The following is an 18,639-nucleotide window of genomic DNA, read 5'->3' as shown; positions in this document are numbered from 1 at the left end:
GATAAGTGAATTACAATACCAAATGTATATTTTTTTGCCTCGGATAAAATATGTTCGCGTCGCTGCACATGCATGTCTCGCGGCTGTTAGCCTCAACACATGCAGGGATTGCTTGTTTGTCAAGCAATCTCTACATGTCTTGCGGCTGTCAAAGAAGATTTGTGGTTAGCTCTGCAAGATGTTTAGAACAACCTCCCTTCCAAATTTCTTCAAAAGCCGTGTACAAGTTGTAAATTGATGCTTTGATGCTGTTTTGAAGTCAAAGTGCAGTCACACCAATTATTAATTTGATTCAGATTTCTCTTTTGTTCCTTCAGTTTAAAAAATTGTAATTGACTAAAAAACCTAACTGTAATTGACTAAAAAACCTATAAACACTTCTATTATTTGCTGCAGTTTTTCCACACCTGCAAAAACCATTTGTGCTGTATATATAATTTATTATACTGTAGGACTATTTTGGGGTGTAATGAATTTGATCATATACCCTCTGTGTCAAATGGCTTTGGTTAGTTGTTAAATTGACAACACACAAGGAAAAAGTTTGTGTAGCTCCTCACTAGCACTGTTTATATTTTACACATAAAGATTGCAGGGTATTTGATGTGATTAGGAGACCTGATATCTAAACTACAGGACTGGTGATGTTTCAAGAGAGGTAAGGAGGGAAGGAGGGAAGGAGAGAAGAAGGGAAGAAGGGAAGGAGGGAAGAAGATAAGGAGGGAAGGAGGGAAGAAGATAAGGAGGGAAGAAGTGAAGGAGATGTTATGATCTGCAACATGAACTAAGGAAAGATAGGGGAAAGCTGTCCATACAGTAAGACCAAACTGAATCCCTATGATGTAGCGGGCTGCCTGTTCCTAGTGAACAGACCCACCTTAGTCCTCGGCTAGTCTGAACGAAGACCTATAGCATAAAGGGAGGGGTCCCTAAAAGAACTAAGGACTGGGACAAAAAATGGGACACCTCCTAAACAGAGAAGTAGTTGCAGAACACAAAAAGACAAACTGACAAAAAGGTACTAGAGGTCCCAGAAGGACCAAGCGAACTGACAGAGAAAGGCACAGAAGCACCTGGCTAGAGAAACAGTCAAACAAAACTGAAGTCCAGCACAGCCAAAAGGGCGGAGTTGGAATATAAAGGCAGATGGTCACATGCCTGCAAAACACAAGATAGAAAAATCAAACCGGAGGGTTCTAACAGGAGGGAAGTGGGGGAAGTGAGGGATAACTGCTGTATTGAAATCAATAGGCTGGATAGAGGTGACTGGGATGTTAGAAGTTAACCTCTCACCTCCTGGAATGTAGATACTAGTCACTCTCGGCCAGGCACTAAAGGCCAAACTCTATGAAAATGAGCTGTACACTAAAAGGGTAGGTTCACACAAGTTTATAAGAAATAGTTCAGAGTTTCATTCAGAAAACCTGGACAATTTTTTTCTCACTTGTCATCCATGTACAATCCACTTATTTCCAGCAGCTATTATTCACTTACAGGACCATTTACAGTTTCCTGTGACAGAATTGCAATGTATCTGGAAAAATCGTATGATAAACTGTGGCTCCGTATGACATCCAATGTTTTTAGAGCACCCATAGACTTGACTGGGCGAGTCTCATCTGACATACAGAAGAAACTACCGCAAGCTGCTATTTTTTTCACACATAGATTTTGTCGGTAAAAAAAAAAAATTAAATTGCTCAGCTGAATTACATTGGGATAAGTGCTGTCAGTTTTTTTCATGCACTTGGACCAAAGATATGGTTGTGTGAACAAGCCCTAAAAGATAAAAGCTCTCAGGAAAATGACAGGAGGTAGAAAAAGCAAGTCAATTGTAAATGTGTTTATTTTCACGCTGACTAAAGCCATATAAGAACTTGAGACTACCCCTCTAAGTTCAGGAGTTCTGAACTTTTCTTAATGAAAAGAGCACTACAGTAAAATGCCTCTTGAGAATTTGCTCTATGATTTACCCCAATTACTGGTGTAAACTATAGCAGATTTTTGGGCCGTGGGAGACTTTGTTTATACTAAGCCCCACGCAAATGTTTGAAATATGCTGAGAAAGGTGTAATGATAAAAAAAAATGTACTTTTTGGTGGAAAACACAAGAGCCAACATTTTAAACCCTTTTTTCACCAGGAAATTGCTATAGAAAAAATGGGGTCATTCTAGCCAGTATGAATGTTAACGGCAGTGAAGTACTTATTGTATGTGGTGACAAATTTATGAAAGAAAGGAACTTGCTGGAAGAGAAAAAAAATGACATTGTGAGTCTGCAAAGATATATTTTAGTATTATGAATGCATGGTTTAGTAAGGCTGTACATACTTACTTTTGTCCTTGTATATGGTTATGTTACATGCACATGTTCCTGCTGCGCAGTATTCATCATCCGCACATGGAGGATTGCATAATACTGTGTCTAATAGGATCAAAGATTGTGATAACATTAGTAAACTATAGTTACCAGAAAAATAAATGTAATATCAGCTCCATCAGGTCATAGCGTACCTGTGCAGCAGATAGCACCGGCGTCATAGTAATAACCGGGGGGGCAGCAGTCATTGGATTGTGAAGCGCAGTCATTTGCTGTTGTGGGGACACAAGGGTCTATTCCATCCATGCAGAAACATGGACCGGTATCACAGGTTCCACCACAGGTATCACAAGCTGCAATGGAGCCATCTGTAGAAAGAAGAAATCTCATTACAATTCAGATTTTAATTGAATCACTTTTTAGCCATGAATGTGGTTAAAACATTATCATTGCTGTTTATTAACTCTTACTAAGAAAACAAAGACAACAAACAGCATGTGGCGTGGCAGAAAGAAGCTTTTATACAAGCATTTAAAAATCATCCAATTTTCACCCCGAAAAAACGGAGGATTTTTCATCACAATGCAGTTTCCTATATTAAAGAATTGCAATGTGTCCATGGGAGTAAGGAAAGGTGTGTTGCAGAAATCGCCAGGACAAGGGACATTATTAAAAAAAGAGGCCAGGATGGGGGACATTATTACGGGAAGGGGTCAGGATAGGGGACATTATTGCAGGAAGGGGCAAGAATGGGGGACAATATTACAGGATGAAGGCCAGGATGGGAGACATTATTACAGGAAGGGGCCAGGATGGGGGACATTATTACAGGATGAAGACCAGGATGGGAGACATTAATACTGGATGGGAAACAGTTGTAACAGGACAGAGCACATTATTATAGCATGAGGACATTATTATAGGATGGAACCAGGGTGGGGGGACATTATTAAAGAAAGAGGCCAGGATGGAGGACACTATTAGAGGATGTGGGAAAAGTGAGCGTCTTTATTATTTATTATGGGGCCCATTGTGAGACAATATTACTGTATGCTGGCCAGAATAGGGGACACTCTTACTCCCCAATGTGGAACATTAATAATATTCCCTTTTGTGGCCCATACATTATTATATCATAAAATCACAATATAGGATGTTCCAACTGTATCGAAGCATAAAAAGGTGGACACTATTAGTGTATGGGGGTAGAAATTGTGCATGTTGCCACTGTGAAGAGGGTATTACTGTTGTATTTTTTGCAAAGATGAATTTTACTATTTCACAGGGGCAGCAAAAGGGAACATATTCATTAAGATTGTTTGGGGGCTGCGGAGGTGGACATTAATACTGTGAGGGGTCACAAAGGAAGATATCACTACAGTAATATATATTATTTTTTCAGATATTGTTACCAAGGGGGGACAAATGGGAAGTAGTGTTACTCTGCAGTACTCCAGAATAGTACTATTGCACTTTTCTTCTTCCTCTTGGGCAGTTCAGAAGTGGGGAAAAAGCATGAGAGGCGCTGTAGAAATGATTAGTCATACATGTACAGTACAGACCAAAAGTTTGGACACACCTTCTCATTTAAAGATTTTTCTGTATTTTCATGACTTTGAAAATTGTACATTCACACTGAAGGCATCAAAACTATGAATTAACACATGTGGAATTATATACTTAACAAAAAAGTGTGAAACAACTGCAAATATGTTTTATATTCTAGGTTCTTCAAAGTAGCCACCTTTTGCTTTGACGACTGCTTTGCACACTCTTGGCATTCTCTTGATGAGCTTCAAGAGGTAGTCACCGGAAATGGTCTTCCAACAATCTTGAAGGAGTTCCCAGAGATGCTTAGCACTTGTTGGCCCTTTTGCCTTCACTCTGCGGTCCAGCTCACCCCAAACCATCTCAATTGGTCTGGTGACTGTGGAGGCCAGGTCATCTGGCGTAGCACCCCATCACTCTCCCTCTTGGTCAAATAGCCCTTACACAGCCTGGAGGTGTGTTTGGGGTCATTGTCCTGTTGAAAAATAAATGATGGTCCAACTAATCGCAAACCGGATGGAATAGCATGCCGCTGCAAGATGCTGGTTTAGTATGCCTTCAATTTTGAATAAATCCCCAACAGTGTCACCATCAAAGCACCCCCACACCATCACACCTCCTCCTCCATGCTTCACGGTGGGAACCAGGCATGTAGAGTCCATCCGTTCACCTTTTCTGCGTCGCACAAAGACACAGTGGTTGGAACCAAAGATCTCAAATTTGGACTCATCAGACCAAAGCACAGATTTCCACTGGTCTAATGTCCATTCCTTGTGTTCTTTAGCCCAAACAAGTCTCTTCTGCTTGTTTCCTGTCCTAAGCAGTGGTTTCCTAGCAGCTATTTTACCATGAAGGCCTGCTGCACAAAGTCTCCTCTTAACAGTTGTTGTACAGATGTGTCTGCTGCTAGAACTCTGTGTGGCATTTACCTGGTCTCTAATCTGAGCTGCTGTTAACCTGCGATTTCTGAGGCTGGTGACTTGGATAAACTTATCCTCAGACGCAGAGGTGACTGTTGGTCTTCCTTTCCTGGGGCGGTCCTCATGTGAGCCAGTTTCTTTGTAGCGCTTGATGGTTTTTGCAACTGAACCTGGGGACACTTTCAAAGTTTGCCCAATTTTTCGGACTGACTGACCTTCATTTCTTAAAGTAATGATGGCCACTCGTTTTTCTTTACTTAGAATTTGTATTATGGCAAGAAAAAAGCAGCTTACAGTCTATTCAGTAGGACTATCAGCTGTGTATCCACCAGACTTCTGCACAACACAACTGATGGTCCCAACCCCATTTATAAGGCAAGAAATCCCACTTACTAAACCTGACAGGGCACACCTGTGAAGTGAAAACCATTTCTGGTGACTACCTCTTGAAGCTCATCAAGAGAATGCCAAGAGTGTGCAAAGCAGTCATCAAAGCAAAAGGTGGCTACTTTGAAGAACCTAGAATATAAGACATATTTTCAGTTGTTTCACACTTTTTGTTAAGTATATAATTCCACATGTGTTAATTCATAGTTTTGATGTCTTCAGCGTGAATGTACAATTTTCAAAATCATGAAAATACAGAAAAATCTTTAAATGAGAAGGTGTGTCCAAACTTTTGGTCTGTACTGTATATTGGTTTAATTGCTACAGAGATGAATCCTAGCTGGAAGAAATCATAGTGGCCTGTGCCAGATGAAGTAGAAAAGCTAAAATGAAGGACTTAATTTGTATGCATCACTTGTAAGGCATTGTATTACCTGTACTATATACACCTAAACAATCTACAGACCTCCTGTGTATAATGTCACAGGTGGAAATGTTACTTTTAATCCTATGTTTTTGATAATGATCAGTATTGTTATTATTGTTTATTTTCAGAGCATTCAATGGTGCTATACATTCAAAAAGGGGTTTACATGCAAAATAAAAATATAAATTACAATGACAGCCTGGAACAGAGGAGAGAGGACCCTGCCCTCGCGAGCTTACAGTCTACAGGATAATGGGGAAGAAGACAGTAGGTTGGGTATCTTGCAGTTGTTCTAGTGGTGGTGAGGTGGCATTGGGGTCATTGTAGGCTGTAAGCTTTCTTGAAGAGATGGGTTTTTGAGTTCCATCTGAAAGTTCTGATGTGGTGGATAATCAGATGTGTTGGGGCACAGAACTGCAAAGGATGGGGGATACTCTGGAGACATCAAGTGTCATGCGTCTGGCTTCGAACCCTTGAGCTTGTGCTTTGTGGATGGCTTCTCTGTCCGCTGAACCACAGCAGATACACCTTTTCTCCAGGTATTTAGTTTCTGTTATCATTTCTTCAGTCTTTTTAGGGTAACAGGTGTTTTCATTTACTCATTTGTATTCCCTATCACCTTTCAGGTGCCGCTTTATATACTTTCCCCCTGCTGGTATTCTACTACTGGTGATAGTCTCATTTGTATGTCCAGTCATACTGCATTAGTTTAAGCCAGCCAGTGGATCTACATCTTGCACCTATCTTTACCCTGCACCTATTTTTCTTTTCAGGAAGTAGGCAGCATATTCTCTATCAGTACATACTTAATCATTTATTTTGGATTTCGTGGTTTGTTTTGCTCACTCTGGAATCTCTATTTCAGCACATTTTCCCTTCCATGGGTAATTTGCACTCTGCTCTGCCCTCCGGTTCTTTAGGAGGAACATGAAGTGCTGCACGGCCTTTCAGGCAGCATAGGTCCAAGTTGTCATCGCCTAGTCTGTGGTTTGGGCTATATCTGCTCACGCAATAACCACTAGGGGTGGTGCTCTCTTCAAGGTCCACACAGGTTTATATATCCTTTCCTCGTATGTGCCTTTGTCTGCATTTCATGTATATATGTGGAGGTCTAATTTTCAGTTGACATATTTGGAAGTGGTGTCACATATGATTCACCCTCTGTCCAGACCTTGTTATTAGGGTGTTCTGGTATGTATGTACACATGCTAATAGTTAATAGTTTTAAGTAGGACTATGTGCACTGCTATATAGCTGCATATACTTGTTCTTGTACTATTCATTATTATCCCCTACATTAGATCTTAGTGCTATATTTGCTCTGAATAAAGCATACACTCCTTTCTTCAATCTTACATGTGTACATTTTCATTCAAATTCATTTTGTGACACCACATGTATTTATTTATACTTTTATAAGAGTTAGGTTTAGACAGGCATTGAAAATTTGGTGATGCCATCCCGTTTGACTAATGCTCCAGCAATATTTTAGAACTTCATGAATTATATTTTTCTCCTTTAGTGGGAAGATTTGAGGTGATATATTTGGATGATTTCTTGATTTACTCAGGTTCTCCTGAGAAGCATCGGGAGCATGATCGACAGGTGCTTCAGGTTCTTAGTGACAATCATTTATTTGTCATGTTAGAGAAGTGTCAATTTGAGTTGCAGCAGATTCAGTTTTTGGGTGATTTGGCTTCTGCTAAAGGTTTTCAGATGGATCCTGTTAAGTTACAGGATGCCCTTGATTGGGTACAACCTACTAATCTTAAAGCTTTACAGAGTCTCTTAGGTTTTGCTAATTATTATCGTATGTTCATTAAGAAATTTTCAGTCATAATCAAACCTCTTACTGATATGACCAAGAAGGTACTGACTTTTACACTTGGTCTACTGAGGCTGTTGATGCTTTTGCTGCTCTCAAGATAGCCTTTTTTAAAGCTCCTGTCCTCAGTCAACCGAATGTTGATTTGCCTTTTATGGTTGAGGTAGATGCCTCTTTGTAGCGATAAGTGCTGTTCTTTCACAGAAGAAAGACCGTTACTTTTATTCTTGTGCTTTTTTTTCTCAGAAATTCTCACAAGCAAAGTCCAACTATGATATAGGCGAGCGGAAACTCTTGGCTGTTAAGAAAGCTTTCATGAAATGGAGGCATTGGTTGGATGGGGCTAGGCATAGAGCAACGGTCTATACTGATCACAAAAATTTACTGTATATTGACGCCGCAAATTGCTTTAATACTAGACAGGCCCGGTGGGCCCTCTTTTAAGCTTGGTTTGATTTTTCTGTGACATATCTCCCTGGTACTAAGAATGTTAAGGCTGATGCTTTATCACGTAGTTTTGTTCCTGAGTTGAGGGATGAAAATCCAGTCAAAATTCTTAGTGAAGGAGTGGTGGTGGATCATCTGGGGATTGATCTCAGACAGCCCACTGTGAAAGCTCAGGTTAATGCACCGGAGGGCTTGCCATCCTGTAAGCTTTTTGTACCTTCCTCACTTTGCACGGATCTGCTTAACGAAGTGCATGACTCTGTGTTGGCCAGACATGCTGCCATCTGGAGAGCTGTTTCTAGGTTCTCTTGGTGGCAGAGTGCTCAAAAGGATGTTGATGAGTATGTCCGTAAGTGCAGAGTATGTGTCAGGTCTAAAGCCTCTCACCAGGCTCCGGTAGGGTTTCTCTTGCCTAACGAGGTTCTGCTTCAACCTTGGACTCATTTTTCCATGGATTTTGTCATGGATTTGATTAATTCTGGTGGTAATACTGTAGTATGGGTGATGGTGGACCATTTCAGCAAGATGGTTCACTAGATTCCTCTACCAACATTTTGTAAAAATCAGAACTCCAATATGGCACTCTATCCCTTTTGAGCTTTGCTCTGTGCCTCAAAAGTAGTTTTCGACCACATATGGGTTATTGGCATATTTAGGAGAAACTGCATAACTAATTGTATCATTCGTTTTCAAAATTGCAACGTTGGGGCCAAAGCAACATTTTAGTGGAAAAATTGCTAATTTTTCATTTACTCAGCCCAGTGTTAAACAGTTCTGTGAATCACCTGAGGGTTACAAAAGCTCACTACTCCCCTAGATGAATTCCTCAAGAGGTGTAGTTTGCAAAATGGGATCACTTGTGTGAGGTTTCCACTGTTTAGGCAAATCAGGGGCTCTGCAAATGTGAAATAGTGTCCGCGATCTAATTCAGTCAATTTGGCACTCCAAAAGCCAAATGGTGCTCCTTCACTTCTGAGCCCTGCCGTGTGTCCAAATAGTAGCTTTTCACCACAAATAGGGTATCGGTGTACTCAGGAGAAATTGCACATCAAATTGTATGTCAAATTTTCTACTGTTACTCTTGCAAAAATGAAAAATTTGGGGTTAAAGCAACATTTTTGTGGGAAAAATGTGATATTTTTTATTTTCACAGATGAACATTATGAAATTCTGCGAAGCACCTGTGATTTCTAGGTGCTCACCACACCTGTAGATAAATTCCTTGAGTGGTGTAATTTTTAAAATGTGGTCACTTGTTGGGGGTTACCATTGTTTAGGCACATCAGAACCTCTGTAAATGCGACATGGCGTCTGCTATTTATTCCAGTCAATTTTGCAGTCCAAAAGTCAAATGGTGTTTCTTCTCTTCCAAGCCATGCCCCCAAACAGTAGTTTTCTACCACATATGGGGTATCGGTTTACTCAGGAGAAATTGCACAGCGAATTGTTCAGTCCATTTTCTCCTGTTACCCTTTTTAAAATGCAAAATTTGGAGCTAAAGCAATATTTTTGTGGGAAAAAAAATCTAATTTTCATTTTTTTCTTCCGCATTGCTTTAATTCATGTGAAGCACCTAAAGGGTTCAGTTTTTATAATGGTGTCACTTTTGGGTATTTTCTGTTACATAGGCCCCTCTAAGTCACTTCAAATATGATGTAGTCCCTAAAAAACTAGATTTTGTCAATTTTGTTGGAAAATTAAAAATTGCTGATATATATGTAACCCTTCTAACTTCCTAACAGCAACAAAAAATAGGTTTAAAAATGATATTGATTTAAAGTAGACATGTGGTAAATGTTATTTATTAACTGTTTTGTGTGCTATTACTATATGGTTTAGGGGCATAAATATTCAAAGTTTGAAAATTGCTAAATTTTCTATTTTTTTCAGTCAGATTTTCATAAAATAAAATTTACGTTTTTCATTTAGTTCCATAATAATTCTGCGCACTATTATTTGCCCAACAATTCTGCACACATAGATATCCTCCTAAGCAAGACAAAACCTCATTTTTACTTTCTTATATATTAACCCATTTGACTGACAGATAGCAATGTAGTTTTTTGATAATAAAATTAATCATCAAAAATACAAATTGCCTAATAATTGTGCACACAGTGTTCAGTACTATGAGTAGTGGTGCCAGTGACACTGCACTGCTCTCATCTCATTGATTAAAAGCACACTGCTATATTGAGGAATGCAGGGTGCACCAGTCTTGACACCGGTCATTTGAAGTCTTGGTCGCCCCCTTTGCATGATGATTTGCAATGCTGCACCAGATTGGACAAATCCTAGCCAATCAGAACACTCAGCATGATACTCCCTTTAAGGCGGAGCCCGGGCAATCACTTTAGTAACTGGACAATAACACAGCCAACAGACTGAGTGAACCAACAGTGAATTAAAGGGGTTATCCAGTACTAAATAACCCAGTTTATTTAATTTAGGACCTCAATTAAAATAAACAGAAAAATCAATTTTACAGTTGATTTGAATGAATTTATCATTGATTCTGTACTGTATCTTTTATCTCATAATTTTTTCTTATTTGAAGGTGAATATTATCTTCAGACTACAGGAGCGACTATGGGCTTCAAATTCTCTCCATCTTTAGCTATTACATATATGGCCTGGTGGGAGGATAAGTATTTTTTCATCCCACAGAATATTAATTTAGAGGGGTCACTAATCTGGTATGGCTGTTTTATCGATCTGATTATTATCTGGACGTTCAATACTTATTAAAAGTTTTATTCCGCTTTGCAGCCACTATTACATCATGTGTCCAGCTCAAGATGAGAAATTTGGCAAAATGTCCAGTAAGTACAATTAAAATCTCATAAAAACACTCTTAGTATCTTAGTCATCTTTTGCCAACCAATGGGAACTAATGAGTGTACAATCCGAATGGGTTCCAAAAGCTATAACTTTTTGATCCTTTGAGTGACACAGCAATATGAGAGTTTGTTTTTTGTGGGACGAATTGTAGTTTTTGAATGACACTATCCATTTTACCATATGATGTACTGAAAAACAGGAAAAATAATCCACTTGGGGTATAATGGTGTAATAAACACAATGTTGCAATTTCCATAGTTTTTTGGGGTTTATTTTTATGACGTTCATTTTGCTGTGAAAATGACCTGGCAATATGATTCTATGGGTTAGTAGCAATACCTAATGAATACTTTTTTTTATATTTTAGTAGCCAAAAAAAAAATTCAGAAAAATGTAAAACTTTGTAAAAAAAAAATAATGCAGCCATTTTCTGAGGCCCACAACTTTTTATTTTTCCGTCCAAGGAGCTGAGTGAACATCTGTTTTTTGCACGCTGAGCTGATGATTTTATTCATACATTTTAGTGTACATATGACATTCTAATTGCTTTTTTACTGTATTGGATGGCTAGGGGGGCAGGGAATTCAGCAACAGAAAATTGTCAATTTTACTGTCTTGATTATTTATTTTCCTCTTCCTGTAATTTATAATTGAAAAGAAAAAAAAACTTTGAAGCTGGTAGTAAGAAGCGCTAGGATGTCAAAATGAGGGGCAAACAATCCATGAGCTAAAATTAAAAAGTAAGCCAAAGCAGCTCACCAGTAACCCCAAAGGGGTGGAATGCGAAAAATGCAAAAGGTAAAAGCTGGTGATAAAAAGCGCTAAGGCATATAAAATTCAGCAATTATTACCTTTATTAAAGTTATAAACACACGCATGCAAGCCGTCTTCATGTAATTTATAATTTACATAGTTGTATATTTTGATCTGGCTTTTTTGGACAAGTTAATGCCAAATACAGTATGTTTATTATTTTTTTTTAATTTTTAATTTCTTTATTTTTGAAGGTGGGTGGGGAGGTGGGTGATTTAAACGTTTATATATTTTTTTATTTCCATTTATTTTTAAGTCCCCCTAGGGGACTTGAACTTGCAATTGTGTGGTCAGTTATATTAAATACTGCCATTTTGCAGTGTATAGTGATTTTGTGGCCCTCCTATAAGGCCACGTTCACATGTTTAGTATTTGGTCAGTATTTTACATGAATATTTGGAAGCCAAAATCTGGGGTGGGACAGTTAGAGGAAAAGTATAATAGAAACACATCACCACTTCTGTATTTATCACCCACTCCTGGTTTTAGCTTACAAATACCACATTCTGAATGTGTGAAAGTGACCTAAAGTTCAGCCTGTGCCTGAACTTCATAGGCAGTCAAGGAGGCACTCAGTAGGCCCCCATCTGACAAGGTTACCCATCAGTTCACTGTGATCGCACCACGGGATGCTAATGGGAGCTGGAGTGGACATCCACCGGCAATGGCGTAGATGAAATTCTGCAGTCAGAAAATGACAGCGGCATTTAAATAGTTCATTGCGCTGATCCAAGCAAGATACCTATTATGAAAATCTTTGTCATAGGTAGTTAGGTGGTTAAGCTGTACAAGCATGTAGAATAATCACTTAATATTTTTGAACAGACCTACCTACCTACGCTATAAGACTTCAAACAGATGTCTATATTTCACGTAAATCTGTTATCCGTGTTTTTTAAAGATAGAAAATATACCCATTACAGTCTACCTACCTACCTACGCTGTGAGGCTTCAAACAGATGTCTATGTTTCACGTAAATCTGTTATCCTTGTTTTTTAAAGATAGAAAATATAGCCATTGCAGTCTATATGATTGTTTAAATGTCCTTGGTGTTATATGGACCAAGTGTCCATAATAAAAAAGAAAAAAAGATATACGTCCATTTTTAATTTTTCACTAATAAAAGTCAATGGGTCAGTGAAAAAAATGGAGAGCACATAGTTGCCATCCACATTTCATCTGTGAACTGTCCATTTCTTTACTGTTTAATGGAGAGATTTGGAATTTTTTTTTTCATGGACACACAAACCAAACTCTGATAAAAACCTGGTCCAGCACACTAAAGAAAAAAGATATATATATTTTTTATTTTCGAGAAAAAACAGAAATTTGAATGAGGTCTAAGTGATGTTGGGGGTCACTCATGTTATAGCAGAAGATGGAGTCCCTCAAGTTTAAAGTCCCCATCTATGCTATATAAGTCTGACAGTTATTTTAGGTAAAAAAAAAACAGCAAGCTGAAATGTTCCTTCTTGTATCAATAGCGTGTCCTTGCTAAGAAGATAAAGTGTCCTCCCTGGCCAGATGTTTCTTCTTGTAGCAATAATGTGTTCTTGCAAGAAGATAAAATGGCCTTGCTAACCAGATACTAATTAAATATTTTAAAGCATACAGAAACTAGCTTTTTTCGCTTGTTCAGCTAAACTGTATAATCGAACCATATATGGCAAATCCGTTTCCTGCCTTCAGGGTGTATATTAGCCCTGTGTTTTGTAATAAAGTTTAGAGTATGTTTAGACACAAACATTCTGTCCTGTGTCTTCATTCTCTCCGATATCGTAATCCAAAGGATAGAAGACCAAGAATGCAGTGACGACAGCTGGCGCCTTGAACAGGGACCTTGAGTTAATCTACCCAGGGGTGTTCGACCGGTCCGAGACGTGGGACGAGTGAAGCTCTCTGTTGGTGATATATACAGCGCTGAGGTAAGAATAACTGTCATATTCTACCTAATTATATCACTGCATAGAAGAGACTCCCTCACCCCCGAGCGGTCGGCTCCCCAGGTAATTCAACAGATTGTTGTCTGGCTCAGGTCCCTTTGAACCAGTAGAATCTCCCTCAGATAAATTGACAGTCCTGCCTTCTATCCTTTGGAGAATTTAAGAATGAAAGTATGGATCCAATGATTGTGTTGTGGGTGTGTATCGGAATTGGTGTTTTTGGTCTGTTTTTCTGGTTGGCGTATAAGTCCTAGAGAGGCTAGTAGTGAAATGGTTCAGAAACCTTTGTGGCCCATTGTCTAAGTGACCATTGTCTAAGTGACTGAGTCGTCTCTTCTAGGTGAGGAGAACCGAAAAAAATGGGGAACCAAAATGCCAAGGAAGGCATTATAGCCAAAGACTTAGTGGTACGTTGAGAAGGGAAACAGGCACTGATTGGAATTGACAAAATCTTGTGTAAAGCGGGAATGAATGAGAATGGAGAGATGAATGGAGAGAAATGGAAATCCTTCTTTAACTCCTATCATGGATGGCTGAAAGATAAGGGTCTGTTAGGGACAGTGGATGTATGGATGAATGCATGTGCTTATTTTGAAGGAAAGATGAAGAATTAGGAGACGGACGTTACAGACTGACAAAAACCGGAATGACAGATTTTCCTCCCTGTCCGCTCCCGACGTCACCCCCACCCCAGTACCAGAATTCCCAGGAACCCAATTGTTGGGTTTGCCCCAGATGTGGACAGCAGAACCCCTTGACAGTAGACATCTGTGTGGCATGTGGAGGACCGAGACCCCACCCAGCTAGACTATTCCCAATGAGGATGGTAGTTGTGCCAGGAGCCCCGGGAGCAGCAGCAGCAGCAGCAGCAGGGGGGGATGCAGTGGTTCCTGGTCAGGAAGCTCGTACAATGTTAATGTATAGACCATGGAGTCCTTCAGAGCAGTTGGCACTGATCTCCCAGCTGCCAGACCCATCCCAGTCCCCTATGGGTTTCGCTAGAATGATCACCACCATACAGGATACGTACCATGCCACTAGAATAGATCTGTAGGGGGTAATTAAGGGAAAATTGGCAGATGAAGCCCGCTATGATAGGTTGATAGATGAGACAAAAAAACAGTATGCCAATAGGACCGGACCCTTAGATGCAGAATCTAATGATGCAGCAGCTGGAGTCCTATTCGCATCAGCGTTGGTAAAAGCATGTCAAGACAGGCAAGCAGAAAAGCAAGTTACACTAGAAGATAGAGTGCAAGGGAAGGAGGAAGACCCTAAGGATTATTTCTATGCACTAAAGAAAACCTGGTCAGAAATGGGGTTCAACCCCGGGAATAAGACTAGTGAGAGGGTATTAGCAAGTGCTTTCATGAATGGACTAAAGAAAGAGATTGCAGAGAAGGTAAAAGCAAGTAGACCGGACTGGAGATCAGTGAAAGCTGAAGATTTAGCTAGAATAGCTCAGGGGGCACAGCATGACATAGCGCAGGCAAAAAGAGCTGCCAGAATACATATAGTAGAGACGACCCCCAGAAACAACAGAGGCAGAGGACGGACTGAAGGAGGAGGACAGAAACTGTGTTACGGATGTAAAAAGCCAGGACATTTTAGAAAGAACTGTAGGACCAACCCGTATCCAAATGCTCAGAGTGCGGGTCCTGCAGCTGACCAAACAACGCCCCCATAGGATGAGGGTAGCTTGCACATGAACCCCCTCATCTCCTTACCCCCAACTCCCAGTTGTATAGTGCAGGTGAACCTACCAGGGGGACATGAAATCGATTTCCAAGTAGATACCGGGGCCGACAATTCAGTAATTACGCAAGGTGATTGGCCATACACTGACAATGATTTTTCACATCATGTCATTGCCACCCCCTTCAATTCCCCGTCTGTCCTGCTCCCTGTCACTAAAAAAATTACCCTGCAAATTCAAGGAGCTACTGTACATAACCAGCTCATGGTATCGCCCCGAGGCCAATGTAATCTATTGGGAAATGATGTGTTGTCCCAATTACAAGCACATATTGAATATCATACCGATGGCACTGTCACCATGACCCCAGGTTTAAAACCAAGTACCCTTTGCAAAATTATGTCACTAGATCTTGCCAGCATAGAAGAGACAAATGAGTTTCCCCCGATATTGAAGCATGCTGTGCCACATGATTTTTGGGCCTCAGACAAAACAGATGTTGGTAGGTTAAGAGTTCTACCAGTAATGGTGAAATTAAAACCAGGAGCCATCTTGCCTCAACAGAAGCAGTATTCCCTTAGCTCGGGTCAGGAGAATGCCATAGCCCAGCAAGTCCAAAAATTACTACAGAGGGGAGTCCTAGTCAAAACCCAGTCCCCTTGCAACACTCCCCTGTTCCCAGTAAAGAAAAAGAGCATGCCAGGACAACCAGCCGCATATAGAATGGTCCATGACCTCCGGTTGGTTAACAAAGCCACAGAACTTCTAACACCAGTTGTGCCCAACCCGCATACTCTCCTGTCACAGATACCTTCTAACTCTCTTTGCTTTTCAGTGGTCGATTTGGCAAATGCATTTTTCAGTGTACCATTACATCCTGACTGCCAGTACTTGTTTGCTTTCACATTCCAGGGTAGTCAATATACATGGACAGTGTTGCCACAGGGTGCCCAGAATTCACCCACAATGTACACTGCAAGTCTGAAGGAAATACTGGAGGCATGGTCTGAACCACATATCGTTGTTTTGCAATATGTCGATGACCTGCTCATTTGTGCCCCCTCCAGGAAACAATGTCATAGTGCAACTATATCGCTTATGTTGTTTCTCTATCGCGCTGGCTGCAAGGCATCGAAAGATAAGCTTCAGTTTTGTAAATCTTCAGTCACCGTTTTGGGACATTGCATTACACCAGGAGCTCGTCATTTGACAAATGCACGTAAACAAGCAGTACATGCATTCACCGTCCCCATTAATGTTGCAGCCCTCAGAACTTTTCTTGGACTTGTTTCCTATTGCAGACAGTGGATTCATGCCGTCTCTGTTTTAATGCAGCCCCTCTATGACTGTCTTACTCCAACACCTTTTGTACTAACACCAGAGGCAATAGACTGTTTTTATTCTCTCAAGAACCGTATTTTGGCCGCTCCAGCTTTGGGTACCCCTAATTATGAGCTCCCATTTACTCTGTATCTTCATGAACAAGCTGGACATGCAGCAGGAGTTTTAACTCAAACACACGGTGATAATCAGAGACCTGTTGCCTACTTTAGTGGCAGATTAGATGCGGTAGCCAGAGGTGCACCATCCTGTGTACGTGCTCTGCATGCTGTTGGACTATTACTCCATAAATCCGCAGACATTGTTCTTGACCATCCGCTCACCGTTCTAACACCTCATGATGTCTATACTATATTGAATCAGGTGCAACCCGCTCACCTCTCAGCAGCACGTCATCTCAGGTTACAATGTGCACTGTTAATGCCTCCCAATGTTTCTTTACAGAGGTGTACTACCCTGAATCCAGCAACTTTGTTACCTCTCTCGGATCTAAAGGAGGGGTCAGGTACTGTGCTTTTTAAGGAAGATCCAAGAGAGGAAGTTCCTCATGACTGTGTACAAATGATGGCACAAGAAACGGCAGGTTTACCTACTGTATTTGAACATGAATTACAAAATGCAGATTTAGAATTTTTTGTAGATGGATCCCGTCATCAGGACGATTCAGGTACCTTCCATACTGGATATGCAGTTGTCTCCCTCAATGCAGTAATCAAGGCAGAACCAATGCTCCTACACCAGTCGGCTCAAGAAGCCGAACTTAGGGCCCTAACCGAGGCCTGTAAACTAGCGGAAGGTAGTATTGTTAACATTTACACAGATTCTAGGTACGCATTCGGTATATCGCATGATTTTGGTCCAATATGGAAGTCAAGAGGTTTCCTGACGGCAGCAGGACACCCCATTAAGAATGCTGATGCGGTCCAGCAGTTAATTGATGCACTACAACTACCCAAAAAGGTAGCTGTCATAAAGGTAAGCGCACATACCAGACGCACCGACCAGGTAAGCAGAGGAAACGCGATGGCAGATGCAGCGGTAAAAACAGCAGCCTGTAAGCCGCAACAAGGGTCAACAGTACGTCAGTTAAGTGCCCCTAAAAACCCCTTTGTGTCGGAGGACATCTTATCCCAAATGCAGGCTCAGGCTCAAAAGGAGGAGGTTGATAAGTGGTTAAAGGAAGGTGCATGCCTGAATGAAGCAAATGGGGTATGGGGGAAAGGGACACGACGATGCCTTCCAAGGGCACTGTACCCAGCTGCTGCCCAGATACTACATGGGCCGACACACCAATCTAAAACGGGTGTGATGAGTGTGATGCAGAAACATTGGGTGGCCCCAGGATTCTCCACCTGTATTGAAAGCCTGATACAAGGGTGCATGATATGTGCTACACATAATCAGGGTAGAATAGTTAAAGCACCACCCAAACACCCCACCCTGGCCCCTCTATCCATTCCAGAGACTGCAAATTGATTATATTCAGCTGCCAAAGTCAGGATCATGGGAATATGTGTTGGTCTGTATTGATTTGTTCTCAGGATGGCCAGAGGCTTTCCCAATTGCCAAAGCCACGGCTGCGGCAACCACAAAGAAACTGCTTGCGGAGGTGGTCTGCAGGTATGGGGTACCAGAGGTAATTGAGAGTGACAGAGGTACACACTTCACAGGTGAAATAATGAATGAAGTCATGTCAGCTCTAGGAATTCAACAAGCATTCCACACCCCATTTCACCCACAAAGTAGTGGTAAAGTGGAAAGACTGAATGGGACATTGAAATTAAAAATTCAGAAAGTCATGGCTGAGACAGGAAAACCATGGCCGGACTGTTTACCGCTTGCTCTGTTTTCAGTAAGATACACGCCTAATAAAAAGACTGGACTCTCTCCATATGAGATATTGTTTGGCAACGTACCCAGCCTAGGGTGTTTCTATCCGCAAGCATTAGAAATGAACAACCATGTGCTAAGTTCCTATGTGAGGGCTTTACACAAAAAGATTAAGCAAGTACATGATAATGTCTTCAGTTCTCTTCCAGATCCAGATCAAGACTCTAGCAGCCATACGCTGCAACCTGGAGACTGGGTGGTTATAAAAAGACATGTGAGGAAAAGCCTAGATCCACGGTT

This window comes from Phyllobates terribilis, unplaced genomic scaffold (assembly GCF_046119375.1).
Source record: "Phyllobates terribilis strain yellow unplaced genomic scaffold, ASM4611937v1 Scaffold_2__4_contigs__length_985480577, whole genome shotgun sequence".
NCBI classification, from domain to species: Eukaryota; Metazoa; Chordata; class Amphibia; order Anura; family Dendrobatidae; genus Phyllobates; species Phyllobates terribilis.
The sequence above is the reverse complement of the archived record's forward strand: the minus strand, read 5'-3'. Positions refer to the sequence as shown.